Source organism: Heterocephalus glaber, unplaced genomic scaffold (assembly GCF_053883595.1).
Source record: "Heterocephalus glaber isolate CG9 unplaced genomic scaffold, H.glaber_assembly_v1.0 deba00000331, whole genome shotgun sequence".
Taxonomy (NCBI): Eukaryota; Metazoa; Chordata; class Mammalia; order Rodentia; family Bathyergidae; genus Heterocephalus; species Heterocephalus glaber.
The window spans coordinates 49,809,001-49,828,660 of record NW_028258142.1 but is presented as its reverse complement, the minus strand read 5'-3'; the positions used below and the strand labels follow the sequence as shown (position 1 = coordinate 49,828,660).

The 19,660-nt window shown below is 37.4% G+C and overlaps 1 pseudogene; it reads left to right on the top strand.

Moving 5' to 3' along the window:
• Positions 1–345: 345 nt before the first annotated feature.
• On the top strand, positions 346–2,069 carry LOC101699945 (hyccin 2 pseudogene; annotated as a pseudogene).
• The last annotated feature ends 17,591 nt before the right edge of the window (positions 2,070–19,660 follow it).

Here is a 19,660-nt window from a genome sequence, read left to right as displayed (position 1 = left end):
ATAAAATTGGAGATCAATAGGATAAGAAACCGCAAAACCCTCACAAACACATGAAAATTGTATAACACCCTCCTGAACAGGAAATTAAAGAAGAAATTAGACAGTTTCTACAAGTAAATGATAATCCCAGTACAACATACAGGAATCTATGGGACACAGTGAAAGCCGTTATATGAGGGAAATACATAGCAGTTAATCCCCATATTAGGAAAACAGAGAGAGCTCAAATAAACAACCTAATGCTGCACCTCAAGCTCCTAGAAAAACAAAAGCATGACAAACCCAAGGCTTATACAAGAGGAAATTGTAAAGATCAGAGATAGAGAAGCCCGGATGTTGCGCTGTGGTTGGTAGGCTGCTGCGGGAGGCGGTGGCGGTCGGAAGCCGAAGGAGGAGGGGGACTGAGGTGGAAAGTATTTAACTCTCAACAAATGAATTCTACACTTGAACTCTGCTGCATTCCTGTGCCACCTCCTCCTTCAGAAAACTGATCCAGAACAGAGATAGACAAATAGAAGGTAGAAGATGCTGGGATCTGAACGTGGTGTTGTGGAAGAATGGTTATCAGAATTCAAGGTATTACCTGACACTCAAATCACCAATTCTGCAGCAACTTTACACCGGAAAAAAACACTTGTACCAGCCCTTTATAAGGTTATTCAAGATTCAAATAATGAGGTTTGAAGTCCTGAGTTTTCTCATGCTGTGTTACAATTCTGCTATCGTGTATATGCCCGCCTCATCTTACCAGTCCGTTTGTCGGATGGGCTCCAGGGTTTGTGTGAGTGGGTTTCCACAGCAACATGAGAAACACTGGACAGAACCCTGTGGTCGAATAGCACTGGAGCCTGGATTTATACAGCAGCTTCTCACAGGGGTTTACTACGCCGTGTATAATGGACAGTGGGACCTTGACCAGGAAGTTCTTGATGATATCATTTACAGAGCTCAACTAGAACTCTTTTCTCAGCCACTACTGGTTGCCAATGCCATGGAAAACTCACTACCATTTGATGCTCCTGATCCCTCGTAAGAAGGCCAGAAAGTCCTGAAAGAGGAAGTCACCCCAACAGTGCCGAGGATTTCTCGGACTGCAATCACAACAGCTTCAATCCGTCGGCACAGATGGAGAAGAGAAGGTGCTAAAAGTATAAATGGAGGAGAAGAGTCTGTAAACCTGAATGATCCAGATGAAGGGTTTTCATCAGGGGCCTCCCTCAGCAGCCAGCCAGTTGGGACCAAAGCATCCTCCTCTTCTCAGAGGGGAAGCTTGTGCAAAGTAGCAACTGGGCGTTCAGCCAAAGATAAAGAAGCAACTTCCACCACCAGATCCAGTGCGAGCCCTCGAGAGTCAGTAGTGCGCAAACAGTATGGACAGCAGCCAACTGACCTTAGTGTAGATTCAGTTGAGCTGACACCAATGAAGAAACACCTGAGCCTGCCTGCTGGCCAGGTGGTGCCAAAAACCAGTAGTCTGAGTCTAATCTGGACAGCCAGTGCTTCCTCAAGTAAATCTTTTGACTATGTAAATGACAGTCAAGCAGGTACCAGCATCGGGTCGGCACAGAGGGAGTCACCAATCTAGCAGCTAACAGTGCTAACCGATACTCAACCATCAGCCTCCAAGAAGACCGGTTGGGTCAAGCTGGTGATGGGAAAGAGCTCCTCAGCCCAGGAGCCCCCTTAACCAAGCAGTCTCGCTCCCCAAGTTTCAACATGCAGCTGATATCCCAGGTGTAGCTTCAACAACCTCTCTGCTCTTTCTGCTTTCCTTGTAACTGAACGTTTCATTGTGCAAGAAGACACTTCATCCTGCGTTGTGAAAATACTGGTCATCACAATCAGATTTGAATTGGTTTAGTTAGATATTCATACTGTATTTTGTATGGAAACAGCAATAAGGTTTATTTTCTCTCCTTCCCATGTGTCCTGTGCCTGTTCCTTGTAAGTGTGTCGTGAAGAGGTGTAAAATGTTTGCCTTTCCATGCCTTCTCTTCTCCTTGGGTGATGTGCAATCCATCACAGGTGGATCAGTCCCATTTCAACACTGTGAGACTGAGGGTACGTTAGAGGAAATACTGGATATGATCCCTATGAAATGATTCTTTGGCTTTTGTTTAAAAACAAAACAAAAACGGGTTTATTCACATACGCTATAGAACTATGAAGATGACTGGATCATATTTTTTCTCTTAACCAGGAGTGTCTCAGAGATTCTTCTGTGACTTTGGACTTCTCTGAGTCTGTGCAATCCTTTTCTCAAGAAGCATGGGAAGGTGGTGGACTGTTGCACTTTTTCATTAAAATGAGGGTGGCACTTTTTTCTCCCATTTTCTTTATCCCAATGATATAAATGTTCAATTACTAAGACATTTAAATCAATTTGAGCCCCACCTCCTTTGAGGGTGGGGCTCTTAAGTTGATTGTGTAATTGATATGCACTTTCTCAATGGCTCTGTAGTCATTAACATGTCTTCCCTCTTCCCACAAAGGTTTAAGGTCATTTTTCTCCTTAAAGTTTGAACAGCTGACAAATCAGAATCCAAGGGGCATGTTCTGCTTCCAGGAATAATTGACTAGGTTTTGTGGAGGGACAGGGTTTTGTTTAGTGTGTGAGGGGAGGTTTTGATTGTTTTGCTTTTTTCTCTTTTGTGAGCTGATGATGACTGAAGTAGAATTGTACATCTTCAGGTAAAGAGAGGGATTTCTCAGTCCATTTTCTGTGATGTCAGACAATTGGAGAAACTCTTTCAGCTGCTTTCTAGATGTACCTAAATTCAGTCAAATATTTTGGATTAAGAAACTGAAGGTCCTGAAAGATCATATGTTCCAAGGAAATATATCAGGGACAGATAATTGGCTGAAAACACTGATGCTTCACTGTGACACATTTTTATAGAACATTTCTACCAGGGGGTACTGACTTGATTTCTCCTGTAAAGACCACACTGCCTTTGTGTTTAATGTGATGCAATCTGTGTATCTTCTACTCATATAGCTGCAGAGTTTCTTGTTTTTATAAAACTTGGAAATCATGCCAGGAAGCTAGATATCGAATGTATGTGAGTAGCATTGGTACCTGCTAAGAAGCTCTGAAGTACATTACTGGTTAAAAAAGTTTTAATTTTGATTTGGGTAGATAGCACTTTATTTATGAGACTCTTCTGAGTCTCAGGCTCTAATGTTTGGAAAAAGAAGGGAATATATTATACTTTGGGATATCAGTATTTAACTTGAACTTCTGTAAATTATCCTTCCACAAATTACAATGGAGTGCTTTGTACACTTAACAGTTTCACTTTATTATTGTGAAAGAAAAAGTGTATAGAAAGCAAGTATTCTAATAAAGTTTAAATTTTTATCTCTACCAATTAAACTTAGAGTAGGCTTTGGTAATAAAATAACCAGAAAAATGTTTTTTGCCTTTTCATACTTAAAAAAAAAAAAAAAGATCAGAGCCAAAATCAATGCAATGGAGACTAAAAGAATGATACAAAAAAATCAGTGAATCAAAGGGTTGGTTTTTCAAAAGAATAAATAAAATTGATAAACCTTTAGCCAACCTTATCAAAAAAAGGAAAGCAAAGTCTCAAATCCATGCAATAAAGAATGAAAAAGGTGAAGTCACAGCAGATCCAACAGAAATCCAGAGGATCATCAATACCTACTTCGAGGACGTGTAGTCTAATAAAATGGAAAACACAGAAGAAATGGACAGATTCCTAGATACATATGAAATGCCAAAGTTAAATGAAGAAGATATAGAAATTCTAAACACCCCAATTGCAGTGAATGAAATCGAAAATGTAATTAAAAATTTACCAACAAAGAAAAGCCCAAGTCCTGATGGCTTCACTGCTGAATTCTGCAAGACATTTAAAGAGGAACTATTGCCATACTCTTTAAGCTCATCAAAAAAATTGAAAGGCAAACAATATTTCCAAATTCATTCCTGGAAGCAAGTGTTACTTTCATTCCTAAACCAGGGAAAGACCCAACAAAAAAAGAGAACTACAGGACAATCTCTGAAATGATCACAGATGCAAGAATCCTCAACAAGGTACTGGCAAACAGAATACAGAGGATCATCACGAAGATCATACAACCTGATCAAGTTGGATTTATCCCAGGGATGCAGGGATGGTTCAACATACATAAATCAATAAATGTAATACACTATATTAACAGAGCCAAGGACAAAAACCATACAATCATCTCAATGGATGCAGAAAAAGCATTTGACAAAATCCAACACCCATTCATGATAAAAACCTTACAGAAAATTAGAATGGAAAGTCTTTATCTCAACCTGATTAAGGCTATCTATGAAAAACCAATGGCCAACATCATACTAAATGGTGAAAAACTGAAAACTTTCATGCTAAAATCAGGAAAAATACAAGGATGCCCACTGTCACCACTCCTGTTCAATATTGTTCTGGAAACATTAGCCACAGCAATCAGACAAGAGAAAAAAAATAAAAGGAATAAAGATAGGAAAGGAAGACATTAAACTGTCATTATTTGCTGATGATATGATACTTTACATAGAAGATGCAAAAAACTCAGCCAAAAAACTTCTAGACTTAATTGACAGATTCAATAGAGTAGCTGGATACAAGATCAACACTCAAAAAACAATAGCCTTCTTTCTTTCTTTTCTTAAGATCTTTTATTGATACATTTTAGATATACAATTCATTTACATTTATCACTGGGTGCTTGTACCTGTACATGATGTATCTTGGTTCTTATTTTTTCCCCATTACCTGTGCACCCTTCCCTATTTACAGAGGCATGATTTCCAGTTCTTTTTCTTTCCTCATAGTTTTTTCTTTCCCTCCTTTCCTTTCCCCTTCCCCTCCCTTCACCTCTTTCTCTTTGGACCTTTTCTCCTATTTCGAATTATCAATTATTCATTTCAATCATATTAACCCTTGTGTACCCTATCAGTTTCTCACACTAGAGAAACTATTCAGTATTTACACGTGAGTCTTATTTATTTCACTTTAGAGTATGGCCTCAATATGCATCCATTTAGCTATAAATAACTCTAGCTTTTCATTCTTTATGGTTGAGTAGTACTCCATTTTATAAAGAAAACCACATCTTCTTTATCCAGTTTCCAGTTGATGGGCACTTGGGCTGCTTCCAAGATTTAGCTATTACAAACTGTGCCGGTATGAACATGGGTGCACATATATCGCTGTGGTATGATTCTTTTGATTCTTTGGGGAAGATACCCAGCAGGGGAATAGCTGGGTCAAATGGGACCTCTAGTCCTAGTTCTTTGAGGTATCTCCATACTGATTTCCACAGTGGTCACACCAGCCTACACTCCCACCAGCAATAGAGAAGGGATCCTTTCTCTCCACATCCCCGCCAGCATTTGTTATTGGTTGATTTCTTGACAGCAGGCATTCTTTGTGGGGTGAGGTGAAATCTCAGTGTTGTTTTCATCTGCATCTCTTGAATGACCAGTGATGTTGAACATTTTTTCATATATCTGTTTGCTGCTTTTACTTCTTTGTGTGGGAAATGTCTGTTTATTTCAGATGCTCATTTTTGAATTGGGTCTTTGAATTTGGGGGGGTCTGATTTTTTTTAGTTCTTTATATATTCTCGATAGTAGTCCTTTGTCTGAGGTACAGCTGCTAAAAATTTTTTTCCCATATTGTAGGTTGTCTGTTATCTCTGTTAGTGGTTTCTTTTGCAGTGCAGAAGCTTTTTAATAAGATGAGATCCCAGTTGTTGATTCTTTGTGCTAGTTCCCGTGCTACTGAGGTTTTGTTCATGAAGTCTTTTCCTAAACCAATGTCTTCAAGAGTTCTACCTAATTTATCTTCCAGTAAATTTAGTGTTTCTGTTTTAATATTTAGATCTTTAATCCACTTTGATCTTAGTTTAGTGCATGGTGATAGGTATGGGTCTAGTTTTAATCTTTGGGAGGTTGAAATCCAGTTTTTCCAACACCATTTATTAACTAGGCTATCTTTCCTCCGATGATGGTGCTTGCTTCTTTTTCAAAGATGAGGTGGCTGAGTATGTCTGGAGTTGTTTCTGCATATTCTAATCTATTCCACTGATTCTCAGGTCTTTTCTTTTGCCAGTACCATGCTGTTTTGATCACAGTAGCTTTGTAGTATAGTTTCATGTTGGGGATTGTGATACTCCCAGCCATGTCTCTGTTGCTTAGAATTGCTATAGCTATTCTAGGTCTCTTATGTTTCCAATTGAATTTTTGGATTGTTTTCTCTCATTCTGTGAAGTATATTGTTGGAATTTCAATTGGCATTGCATTGAATCTATACAGCAGTTTTGGAGGTATGGCCATTTTCACTATATTTGTTCTTCCTACCCAGGAGCAAGGGATATCTTTCCATTTTCTTGTATCCTCTTTGATCTCTTTTTTCAGAGTGCTGTAGTTTTCAGTGTAGAGGTCTTTTGCTTCCTTTGTTAGATTGATTCCTAGATATTTCATTTTTTTGGATGCTATTGTAAAAGGAATTGTTTCCCCTGTGGGGGAAGAGGAACCCTGCTCCACTGCTGGTGGGAGTGTAGACTGGTGCAACCACTGTGGAAATCAGTATGGAGATACCTCAAAGAACTAGAATTAGAGGTCCCATTTGACCCAGCTATTCCCCTGCTGGGTATCTTCCTCAAAGAATTAAAAGAATCATACCACAGCGATATATGTGCACCCATGTTTACAGCAGCACAGTTTGTAATGGCTAAAGCTTAGAAGCAGCCCAAGTGCCCATCAACTGGAAACTGGATAAAGAAGATGTGTGTTTTTTTATAAAATGGAGTACTTTTCAACCATAAAGAATGAGAAACTAGAGACATTTATAGCAAATGGATGCATATTGAGGCCATACTCTTAAGTGAAATAAATAGGACACACATGTGTAAATACCGAATGAATAGTTTCTCTAGTGTGAGAAACTGAAAGTGTAAGTATGGATTCAATCGATTAAAACAAATAATTGATAATTTGAAATAGGAAGAAAAGGTCCAAAGGGGTAGGGGTGGTGGAGGGGAAGGGGAAAGGAAAGACGGGAAAGGAAAAATTATGAGAAAAGAAAAAAATGGAAATAAAGTCTTTGTAAATAGGGAAAGGTGGAGTGGGTGAAGGGAGGTCAGAAAATGAGGAAAAAACAAGAACCAAGATATATCATGTACAGGTACAAGTTCCTAATGATAAGTGTAAACATACTGTATACCTAAAATGTACCAATAAAAGAATTTAAGGGAAAAAAAGAAAAAAAAGAATAACAGGGTTCAAAGAGAATATTGACGTACAGGCTAGTGCCCTAAAAAATCTATTTACTGAATTTGTTGCAGAAAATTCCCCCAAGTCTGGAGGATGATATGGATACCCAGGTAAAGGATGGATTTACAATCTCAAATAGACATGATCTCGAAAGAACCTCTCCTTGAAACCTCATAATCAAAATGTCAAAAACTCAAAACAAGGGAGAATATTAAAATGGGTTAAAAAATACCAAATCACTTCTAAGGACGTAAAGTAATGCACTCAAAATTCACTGTTGCCTGCTCATTGCCACTAAGCTGGCACAGCGAGTCTCAAGAGCTTCCTGCCCTTCAAGTCCTGGCAGGAGAATATGGATGTGTGTCACACTGACGGACTGCTACCCTGGGAGAATTGAGTATCTCAAATGTAAGGCCTTGGACTCAACCACCTGGTCTCAATTTCAAAACCTTCAAGTTAGTAACTGAAAACAAAAGCAGAGTTTCAGACAATGAACCATACAGACTGAGCTACAGAAAAGAAATTAAAAAAGGGAAAAATTCATTCATTTAATATTTACAGAGCTTTATTAGCATAGAAATAGTGCTCACATATAAGCCTTAAGTGCATCTCATCTCATAAGATTTTCACTTTGCTCAATTTTTAATATTTGTTATTATATTCTTCTGATTACATGCCAGTAATTTCCACTTAGGTTGAAATAGAATTGTATGATTATATCCTGTGTCCAGGACAAATTTGGAAATCAAGAAGTAATAAATCCATAGAAGTGAAATTTTCACAGGCCAAAGAGTGAAGGAGCATTCTTCCCATTAAGAGGCAGCACAGTAATTCTGCACTAGATATGCAGATTGCCTTAGAGGTCAGAGCAAGACCTTGCAGGCAATCTCACAAACTGAGAAGAGCAGAACCTAGCTTCCCTACAGTTACTTCGCTACAAGTCTCTGCGGTATTCAGAGAAATATCAGAGCTGACATCATGAAGCTAGAAGGCTCAGGATGGCAATGTTACCTTGGAGTATCAAGACTGCAAGAGTGCTTTGGAGAAATGCATTCCCCATCTGTCTCCCAGCACACAAGAGACATGATCGAGCACATTTTAAATTTCCTATTTAATGAGAAGAAAGAACTATTGCAAATTCAGATCATTACAACAGTGTATCATTCTAAAGTTTGTATCTCTTTAACCTTGTCAAATTCAGTTAATATTTTTAAAAATCTTCAAATTTAATTAACATGTGACTAGCCAAGAATTTCTGGTTAAGGAAGAGCCATTTATTGTATACTTCAGTGAAATTTGTAAGCAGAACTCAGTTTAAATGGTCCTGGTAATACAGAGAAAGTAAGATATTTTTCTCTCTTCAATAATTGCACATCCAGCAGGGGAGACACTGTCTGATCAAACAGTTGAACTGAAGAGTTATATATGCTGTAAAAGATATACTGTAAGACACAGTGGTCATGTAAAGACTGTGACCAGTGCTTCAGAGAGGACAGAAGAAAATTGAAGTGAGTGTTTAGGGCTGAACATGAGATTTCCAGACTGACATGAAGGATAGGATGTTCCCTCCAGCAAAAATAGCATATTTAAAAAGCATGAGGCATAGTATCCAAATGACACCTTCAGGAAACTAAATGTATAATGTACCTAGAGCAAGAGGGAAAGGGGGGAGGTGGAGAAATAGAGCATGCATCTCATCATGCAAATAGTGGGGATTGACTGAAAGATTTTTAAACAGGTAAAGACAAATTAATTTCTGATTTTAAACTAAGTATAAATTATGGATGGTATCTTAGTGTATTTTGTATTTCTATAAAAAGAAATACCATGAACTTGGTAATTTATGAAGAAAACAAACATTTTTCACAGTCTTAGAGGCTGGAGAGGCCAAGATTGAGGGGTTGCATCTTGTGAAGGCCTTCTTTTCTGCTTTATCAAATGGCTGTAGCCCTGGACAAGCAAGGATTGAGCAGTCGAACTCACCACCCAAATCCTTTTAGAATTGGTGTTAATCCCTTCCTAAGGACCTGCCTCATAGCCTAATCACCTCTCTGAGATCCCACCGCATAGCACTGTAGCAGTGGAGAGTAAATTGCTGTTACATGCTTTTGGAGCACAATTTCAAACTATAGCAGGCAGAAATATATGGTTACTAAAATTGAAATTTCCATAATGGCTCTTTCAGCAACTCCTTTTCTACTCAAAGGCCCAGTAAGGGCCCTGTGAAGGTTTAATTTCTCTTGAATCTTATTGCATCTAAGAATCTCTTCTAGTTCTATGTTCCAAACTTAAGTATCTCATTTGTCAACTTTTGCTTTAATATATTTCTTGTTCTCTTCTCCCTTTTTGTTTCTTTGTCTCCCAGACCATCAGAAAAGCAAGAAAAGCTGCTAAGATTGAGAGGGAGAAACCAGTTGGAAGTCTATCTGTCTAGCTGCAAACTAAAAACCCACCACTGCCAGAGTTATCAGAAGTACAAAAGTTTATATCAGGAGACTTTTCCTTCTCACCCAGCTTCCCGGGCTCCTAAGAGGTCAGAGTACCCCGTGCAGTTTCTGGTCTTTGAATTTAGCTTGGTCAAATCCTTATGTAGCCCAAAGTCTTCAGAGCCAAGCTTGAATCAATGGAAATCATATTGACCAGATAGCTAATATGGAGTAGCACATATGCTCACCTGGATAGTGTGTTCAGAGAGGAAAATAAATTGAATGGTAAATATAATACAACAGTAGATGGAAAGGAGCCCTTGAAAGTGTCTTGAGAAGAAAAAATATGAGCATTAGGAAGAATTCATAAAACAAGTCATCATAGTAAGCACATTGCCTATCAAAATTTCTTCCTCATGGGCTTCATGAAAAACCAAACAAGGATAAATATTCAAATGTGTGTAACGGTAGGCTGGGTGTTACATATCTTGGAGTTACAGAGATTCTATAATAGATCTCTTAATTATAGTGACTCTGAACAACACAGGTGCTTTATCCTCCTCACCTTAATATTCCCAGTACCTGACTACAGTTTAGACATGTATTTCTCACTATTTGTGGGATTGATTCCAAGGAGAATAAAGCCAGTAACATATTTTGGTTACATTTAGATCTACTTTTTCACACATATACAATCTGAAAAACAATCCAGAAGTGCACACACACACAAAACCAGAGTATAAACATTTCAGAGATTGATGGCACAGTAATCCCCATATACTAACTCATGATTTGCCTTATTCACATGGCGTTAATCAGAAGGCTTTTACACAGTCAGAGTCAAGGCACAGAGATAATCTCAGGAATTACGTTCCAACCGAAATCCTCCTTCTTTGTCGGAATTGGAGAACCCTGTTTGTCAACCTCTAAAAACGACAACGTATATGAGAATCAAGTTATAATTGGAATCTGTCAAGTTTGATTGAAGTTTGTGATGTTTTTAATATCTAAATCTTAAAAATGCATATGAAATATAATTTCTCTATATATTTATTTTTACATAAAGTTATCTCAATGGTCAGTGGTAGACAACAACATTTGTGTCTCAGAATTTCTCTGGGTCAGGAGTCTGAGTGTGGTTTTTCTGTCCTTTAGCTCAGGGTCTCTGACAGGGCTGCAATTAAGGTGACAGCCACAGCTCTGTTCTCATTTTAAGGGCCGAGTGGGGGTAAATCCACAAAAGCAGTTTTCAGCCAGACTCAGTGTTTCATAACTTTTGGCAGAAGATCTGCTTAGTTTCTGGCCATTGGGACCTCTCCACAGTGCAGGTCACAGTAGGATACCTGGTTTTCCTCAGAGTGAGTTAACAAAGGACAGGATAGAATGGGTGGGAACAAGACAGAACTTAGCTTTCTCACATCCTGTATGTACTCTTGGAAGGGATGTCTTAACAGTTTTACCATATTCTGGTCATATGAAGCCACACACAGAGGAAAGGATTACACAAAGGCATAAACACCAGTAGTGATGGGCAATTGGGAGCCATTTTAGATTCAACCTATCACATTATGGATAACAAAACCTCACTTATTGAATTTTAAAAGTAAAATTATTTCCACAGTATTTGCAACCTTCTTCTTGTAATTTGTAGAGGTTCTTTAAAGATTATTGACTTAGAATTCTGCACTTGGTTCCCAAGCCCAGGTAATCCTCTGGAATGTTCATCTATTCGGAATGTAGACTTTAGACTTCTTCCGGAGGCACTGCACTCTTTCTTCACATGGAATCATATCAAATGACACCTCAGAGTTGGGTGTAGTGGCACACACCTGCAATCTCAGTACCCTGGGAGGCTGAGGCAGGAAGGTTGCAAGTTCAACCCTACCCTGGCCAACTTAGTACAACTTCCCTCTATCTTCCTTCCTGCCTACTCTTTTCAGGTTCTGGTAGAAAAACAATAGCTAGAAGATAAGATTTTTAATGTATTCAGCACCAACTAATAATAAAACTATGAAGTAATAAATGTGCTAATTACCGATTTGACCGTTACTCAGTGTATACTTGAATCAAAATATCACACCAAGCCCCCCAAAAGTTACAGTTACTATGTGTCAGTCAAAATTAAATACAAAATTTTAAGGTATTATTGAACTGTTCTATCAGGTCAGAAGTTTCTGGGTGGTGTGGCATGTGACAAACCAGTAGATTCCTCGGTCCTCTGTGATTGCTGCACCTTGCTGAGTTTCTTAGCTTCTTAGTTTCTCTCATCTGATGTTCAGGACTTAGTGTCAGTTCAGAGTCTGTTGAGTCCTCACATGTGGTCCTGGCAGCAGAGGAAAATGAATCATGGAAGATTTGTCAATTTCAGTCAAGACAAACTGCTTCCAGGATAGCAGGGGTTGAAGAGTCAACTGCCACCAAATCGGCCTCCTCAAGATGTGCTACTGCCCCTGCTGGGTGAGTTATTCTACGGTGGTGAGTGGGATTCTTGGTGAAGGAGTGCACGCTGTTGGGTCTGTGTGCAGCCTCCATCTCCGTACCAACATCTACCGCATTCATTTCCCTAATTTGCTAGCGATGACTGGCCACTGACTCAGTTGACTGACTCTTTGATTATTTAGTGCTTATTTGAAATATGTATTGGAGACAAGGTAACTTTTTTTTGGACTGGGCCTTGAACTCAGGACCCCGTACTTGCGAGGGAGGCACGGTGCCACTGAGCTAAATCCCTGACCCAGGTGACACTGAATAAATATTCCCATTCAAAGAGAAGAAAAGGAAGCACATTGAGGTCATCATTCCATAGTCCATGGTTCTGTGGCAACTCAGAATTCAGTTATTCAGGTGTCGCTACATCCCCTTGCTCACTCACCAGGTAAGGAGGGTTTCTTGGTTAGGGCCCACCTCTGCTTTCTAGGAGTGGCTCTCAGTCCATGGCTTCCCATAGCTTGCATCTCAATACTCTGGGGAATTAATCATTTTAAATCAACTTTGTCCAGTTCTAAAATGGATTTTAGAGACTATGCCCTCTGTGGCAACCATGCAGTTGGTTTAGCCTAATTTCTACTGGAAAAAATTGTAAACTCTGAAGTCATTTCAGATATTAACCATCTCAGTCTCTTTTAGGCTAACTGATTGTGCTTTAGCTATGTATCCCAAAATTCCTGAAGGTCATATGCGCTTGATTATAGTCAACCACATTTACAAATGTGAAAAAAATATATTCTGTTCTTAACAACAATTATATATTTATAAAAGTCACAAATCTTTGGGTACTTTAAGTACTGTTGGCTCATCAAAATTCTGATGGGACCGTGGTTCCTAGAAACCCTTTAATCTCCTGCGAGCATGTAATAGGTGTCACCTTAATTCTTTCTAACATCTTCACAAAGCACAGGAAGATTATTCCTTGATTTGATGTATGGCCCTAAATTACATCTCGAAGACCCTTGATTTTCTCTTTGCTCTAACTCTATATCTTAATTTGATATTATTCTACTGACTGGAAAGATGAGAAAAGGAGAATTTTAAAAAGTCTTACTGCTCAGCACATTTTAGAAGCTCCCTATTGTTTCTCCATTCTTTTTACTAACTGGATAGTTTTCTGACCTCATCTCTCTCTTTTATTACCTTATTCAATCCAACTAAATGGAATTAGATCACTGGCCCTGTACTCTTCTTGGAATCCTCCTTACCCAAGTCCACGAATTAAATTCGATGTCAACCTTCAAGATGATCATCCGTGACAGTTTCTACAGATATTTCAAAACGACATCCTTAAGCTCTCATTTTCTGAGCCTCCTATATCAGCTCTATGCAGTTCTAACATTAATGCCACATAGTTTAGTTTTTGTTTTATTAGCAGTCCAAGTATAATTTTTGCTTCAGGTAACTTTTTCTGTACAACAACCACAAAAATCAATGACATACCTAAAGGAACATTTATTTCTCAGACATTTCCTCCCTGAGTGAACTGCTTTTGTCAGTTAGGCTCATTCTCATGTCTGTGGACCTACACAGTTGGTTGGGCTCATCTGAGTAACTCTTTTCAAACAGGTCTGTGGAGTTTTCAAGAAGCTGTTTTGGATTAGTCTTACAATATTCTCAGACCAGCAATCTAAACAGGCCATGATATTTTCATGTCAATAATAACTCTTTGAGACATGTCCACCACACACCAATTTCTGTCCCTTTATGCTGAAAAGAAGGCTAAAAAGCTTTTACTTTAAAAATCTTTTAACATCCTATTGGCCAAAGCAAGCAATCCCATTATCCAAGCCTGGAATCTAAAGATGGGAAGGCATACTTTGAGTTTTGTGGGAGAAATTGCACAATTAAACGGAAATAAATAATGAGGAAAAATGCAGTTTGCTTTACTAATAAAATATTCTTATGAAAATGATAACAAATTTGATGCATTTTATATTCAAAATTGTTTGTAAATACCCTCAGTAAAACCATGATACAACCGAGAATACAATATTAGTGATATGAAAGAGAGAATTAGATTTGGGCAACATTAGTATATAGTATGTAACAATTTGTCTGTCATATACTATGAAAAGGACAGAAAGAAATAACAACTTAGAATACATGCAACTGCATGGAGAGCAGAAAGCAGAAAAGAAGTCAGTAGAGGGGCTAAGAAGGAGCATTTATGTTTGAAGCAAAACATGACTGAGTCACATGGCAAATACCAAAAGAAAACAATCTGAAGGGCAAAGTAGTAGTAAAATGTGCAGAGAGGTCAATAAGGCTGAAACTTGAAAATAGATAATTACATGTGGCAATTAAGGGATCTTATATCCATGTCGTAGATATATGAAGCATTCATAAAATGTGTACATTGTTTAATGGGCTCTAAAGATCATGGATCATAGCATCTAACTCCAAAGTTACCAGCCTTCAAACCAATTTAATAAGAATGAAACCCTCACTGACAGGTTCCTAGGGGCAAATTAAATATTAAAAATTCTTTGATATCTACATCTAAGAAGTTCTTACAACTGGATGCATATGGAAGGAGAGTAATCCAAGTTACAAAAGCTAAAAGAAAAGTTAGTTTGGAAATGCCTCTTCAGTCTATCTCATTGACAGTATAGGTAATAAAAATATAATTAGAATAAAACACATTAAGAATAAATTTTCCAAGCCTACCTTACTGACTTTGACTTTGTGTTCTAGAAGAACTTAGCTAAATGAGAAAAGGAAAAATGCAACCCTTTGGAAACAATAAAATCATAAGTAGTATCAGTAAAGTTATCTTCTTCCCACAGCTAGGAGAGTGCCTAGCAGTTCAAGCTAGAATTCCATACATAGAAGATATAACAGTGTGAGATTCAAGCCCATTAGGAATAATTTGCTTTCTATCCAAATGTAATATTTTCAGATAGAGTAAGTGCATCGAGAAAATGCTACACGCGGACACATGGACTATACTTAGCTATTAGCACAGCTTTGCCCACATTTTCTAATAAACATGGCAAAACATTAATTGGTTTTAGGAGTTGAATTATATACCCATCAAAAATATATATTGAAGTCCCAGTGTACTGGTCTCCAGCATGTGACTTTATTTGGAAATAACACTGTTGCAGTTGTCATTAGTTAAAATTAGTTCATATTGGTATAGGGTGGGCCCCAATCCAATAGGGCTGAAGTGCTTAATAAGAGGATCACCGTGGAAACATGAAAATGCTCCCAAGGGAGAAAGGGTTACAGTGATGGATCTTCAACCATGGAGCAACAAGGCTTGCTAGCAAACCACCAGAGGCCAGGAGGAGTTAGGGAAGTTCTCCTATGCGTTCCAGAAGCAACATGGCCCTGCACCATCTCTCCTTCAGCTTCCTGTCTTCCAAAACTGTGAAAAAATAAACTTTTGTTGTTTGGAACCACTTGGCACATGGTCCTTCGCTCCAGCAGTCCTAGGAAACCAATGCAGCAAGTGACAACTTGACAGCATGTAATCAACTAAAATATATATTTGCATCCTGTATGAAAAAAATTTAGCAAGCTAAAGGTGCTCATTACACAAAATGATAATTAGCCAGATACAAATTAATTAAAAGGAGTTATCAAAGTTATTGGTGCCTATTCCAAAAATGAAGCTGTAGACTAGCAATCAATTGATTTAAATGAATTAAGAACAAAATGATTAAGTGGCAATTCTTAACAAGGTGTAATGCTTCGAATTCAGTCCACCTGACTTAAATTCCAGACTCACCATTAACTGTTTAACCTCTAGCAGTCCATTTGAGTTTTCTAAACTCCAGTTTCCTCATCTGTAAAAGGAAAATTATATGACATCTTCACTATAGAACTCTTGTAAAGACTAAAGCATGTTAAAAAGAAACTCATAGACTGTAAGTTAAGGGTGGAAAACAATACTCCATGTGACAGGAACCCCCCCCACCCAAACAAAAAGCAGGAGTAGCTACCTTCTTTGCAGATCAAGTGGATTTCAAATGAAAATCTGAAACACTCTCATCCCGAGAATGTCAGATAAGGGATAGTCAACTTGTATGTACAAATCTATTGTGAACATGTATTTTCACTCCTCTTAGGAACTTAAGAACAGAACTGCTGGTTCTTAACAGTAATACAAGAAATTTCTATATTGTTTTCCAAAATGTTTTTATCATTTTACATTCACATTAGCAGTACTAGTAAGTTCTAACTGGTTCATACCTAAGCTGCCATTTGTCCTTTTAAAACTTTCAACTTCATCTCCCTAATGAGTGTATAATTCTACCTTTTTATCGTAATGATTAGTATTTTTCTGATCCTAGTGTTGCACACCTTTCCTTATGCTATACTGGCTATTTATCATCTTCTTGTGTCTATTTTTTAATTGGGTTGTCTATTAATGGCCTGTAAGAGGTCTTTATATATTCTGGTCATAGGTTATATGCATTATAAATATGGTCTGTTTAAGGACTACTTTTCATTTTCTTAATGGTGTCATGTAAAGCTCCAAATTTTGATGGAATCTCATTTATCAATTGTTTTCTTTTATACATCATGTTTTTTATATCCTAGGAAATTCTTGCATACTCTAAATTCATGGACATTTTCCCTTATAACTTCTTCTTAAAGTTTTATAGTTTTAGTCTTTCATATTTAGGTTCATAGATACTTTCAAGTTATTTTTATGTATGGAAATAAAGGGTTGAGGTTAATTTTTTACATATGGATACCAGGTGTTCTAGTGCCATTTGCTGAAAACATTATCTTTTCCTCTGCTCTTAAATTGAGTTTATGTTCTATAAAATGTTAATGTTAAATAATCTTTCAAAACTCAGTGGATCATATATGTGTGGTTCTATTTAGAGATTCTCTGTTTTATTCAAACGATCTATATGTCTTTCCTTACACCAATACTGCCTTGATTACTGTAGCATTAGAGGAAGTCTTAAAATTAGTTACTAAATGTCTTCCAACATTGTTATTTTTTTCTTTTTACTTTTCTAGGTCCTTTGTACTCCTACATAACTTTCAAATTTCAATATCCAATTCTTCATTTATAACAAGTATACATAGACCTGAATTTTTATATATACCTTGTGTTTTTTAATCCTGCTAAATTCAAATACAAGTTCTAGGGGCTCCTAGAGATTTCTTAGTATTTTCTCTGCAGACGATCATTTCATCTACATATAATGATTTTACTTCTACTTTGCCAATCATATGCTAATTATGTCTTTTTATTGCCAGACTATTTTGGTTTGGGCCTATGTTTCAAAGTTTAATGGACAGATGAAGAGTAGGCATAGCTGCCCTTGTTCCGCACCTTAGGGAGGGAGCATTGTATCTTCTCCATTCATATAAGGTGTTTTTGCTGGAAGTATGGAGTACATGGCTTATCTGTTGAGAAGTTTCTGTTCTACTTCTAGTCTCCTGATAGCTTTTACCATGAACAGCTGTAGAATTTAGTCCAAAACTTTTTGTCCAGCTACTGACAGGATCATATGGCTTTTTCCTTTCCTCTGTCTAAATGATGAAATTGGGGGTGGATCTTCCAATGCTGAACCAACACTGCCGTCCCTATAATAAAACCACTTCTACATCCTGCCAGATCTGACTTCTAATAGTTTGTTTTGTTAAACAAATTTCTATCTATGTTCATACTTTTTTCTTCTATTATCTTTAACCAGTTTTAGGATTAGCACAATGTTGATTTCCTAAAATGAGGGAGAAGTGTTCCTCTTTTTTTTGCTTTAATTGTTTGATATAATTTATCAGTTAAAATGTATACGAGCCTGTTGTTGTCATATAGGTAGGTTTTCAAGCTATGAATATACTTTCTTTAATAGGTGCTATTCAAATTTCCTATTTCTTCCAGAGTTAGTTTCACTAATTTGTCTTCCAAGGTACTTCTTAGAAGTTGTCAAATTTATTTCAAAAAAGATATTTGTAATATGCTTTCTATATCCTTTTAAATTCTGAAAAATCTGGTAATGTCTCCTAGGTCTTGATATTGTAATTTAAAAAATGTATAATTGATATTGTGTAATAGGAAGAAAAGGTCTAAAGGAGTAGGGAAAGTGGGAGGGGTCGGGTAAAGGAAAGAAGGGAAAAGAAAAAATATGAGAAGAGGAAAAAAATGGAAGCAAAGTCTTTGCAAACAGGAAAAGGTAGAGGGGGTGAAGGGAGGGCAGGGGAAGGGGAAAAAAATAAGAACCAAGACACTCATGTAAAGGTACAAGATCCTAATGCTGAATGTAACTGTATTTTACACCTAAAAATGTGCCAATAAACTTCATGGGAAAAGAAAAAGACTAAAGCATGTTTTCCCAAGCATAATGCCAGTACAGAGTAGGAGTTGATAAATTATCTAAACTTGTGATTCTTATTCTATAATCAGATGAACTTCTGTGTCCCTTTGGAAATTTTTGTTTTCCACTATTTCAAAACAGCTTATTTTCATTTCGCTTTCTTTTGCCATACAAAGCAGTTGTGTGCCAGTCTTTCTTCCACCTTGGTCTCTAAGATGATGTGTATGCTATAACTTATCGCTCTGGAGATACGTGAAATGGTGGGAAAATGTGCACTCTCTCAGTAGAACTGATCTGGTATTCTTTACCTCATAGCACGAATGACTTAGACAATTTATTTAAGCTGCAGAAATATTTGTTTATTTTGCTGTAGAATGGAATTATAATGTTGACCTTATTGAAAATAAGTACAAAATACAGACAAAGTATCTGACACACAGGATAAACCCAGAACTTGCTGAGCTGGCCTCCCCAGTCCTTCAGTCGTACAGATACCAGGTTTAATCCATTGTCATGCCCACCCTATAGCTGATATTTTCACTTAAGTAGCTTTATAAGCTTGCTCCTCTGGGCTTTGATCTCTCATTCCAATTCTATGCAACCCATATATTGTTTATAGAGTGAACTTCATGATATTATTGTGCTTTTTAAAATTAATTTTATTGGTACATTTTAGGTATACAATATAATAACATTCATCATTGGAAATTTGCACCTTTACATAATCTCTCTTGGTTCTTAGTTTTCCCCATTTCCCTGCCGTCCCTTCAACCCCTCCATCCCTCCCTATTTACAAAGACTTTGTTTCCATTTTTTCATTTTCTCATAGTAATTCCATTCCCTTCTTTCCTTCCTCCTACCCCTACCACTTCCCCTTCCCCTTTGCCCCTTTTCTTCCTATTTCACATTATCTATTATACCTTTTAGTCCTTATTTACACTTTCAGTTTCTCACACTAGAGAAAAGATTTGATATTTGCACTTGTGTGTCCTATTTATTTCACTTAAGAGTATTGCCTCAATGTGCATCCATTTAGCTATAAATGTCTCTAATGTCTCATTTTTTATGGCTGAGTATACTCCATTTTATTTAAAAAAACACATTTTCTTTATCCAGTCTCCAGTTGATGGGCAATTGGGCTGCTTCCAAGTTTTAGCACTACAAATTGTGCTGCTTATGAACATGGG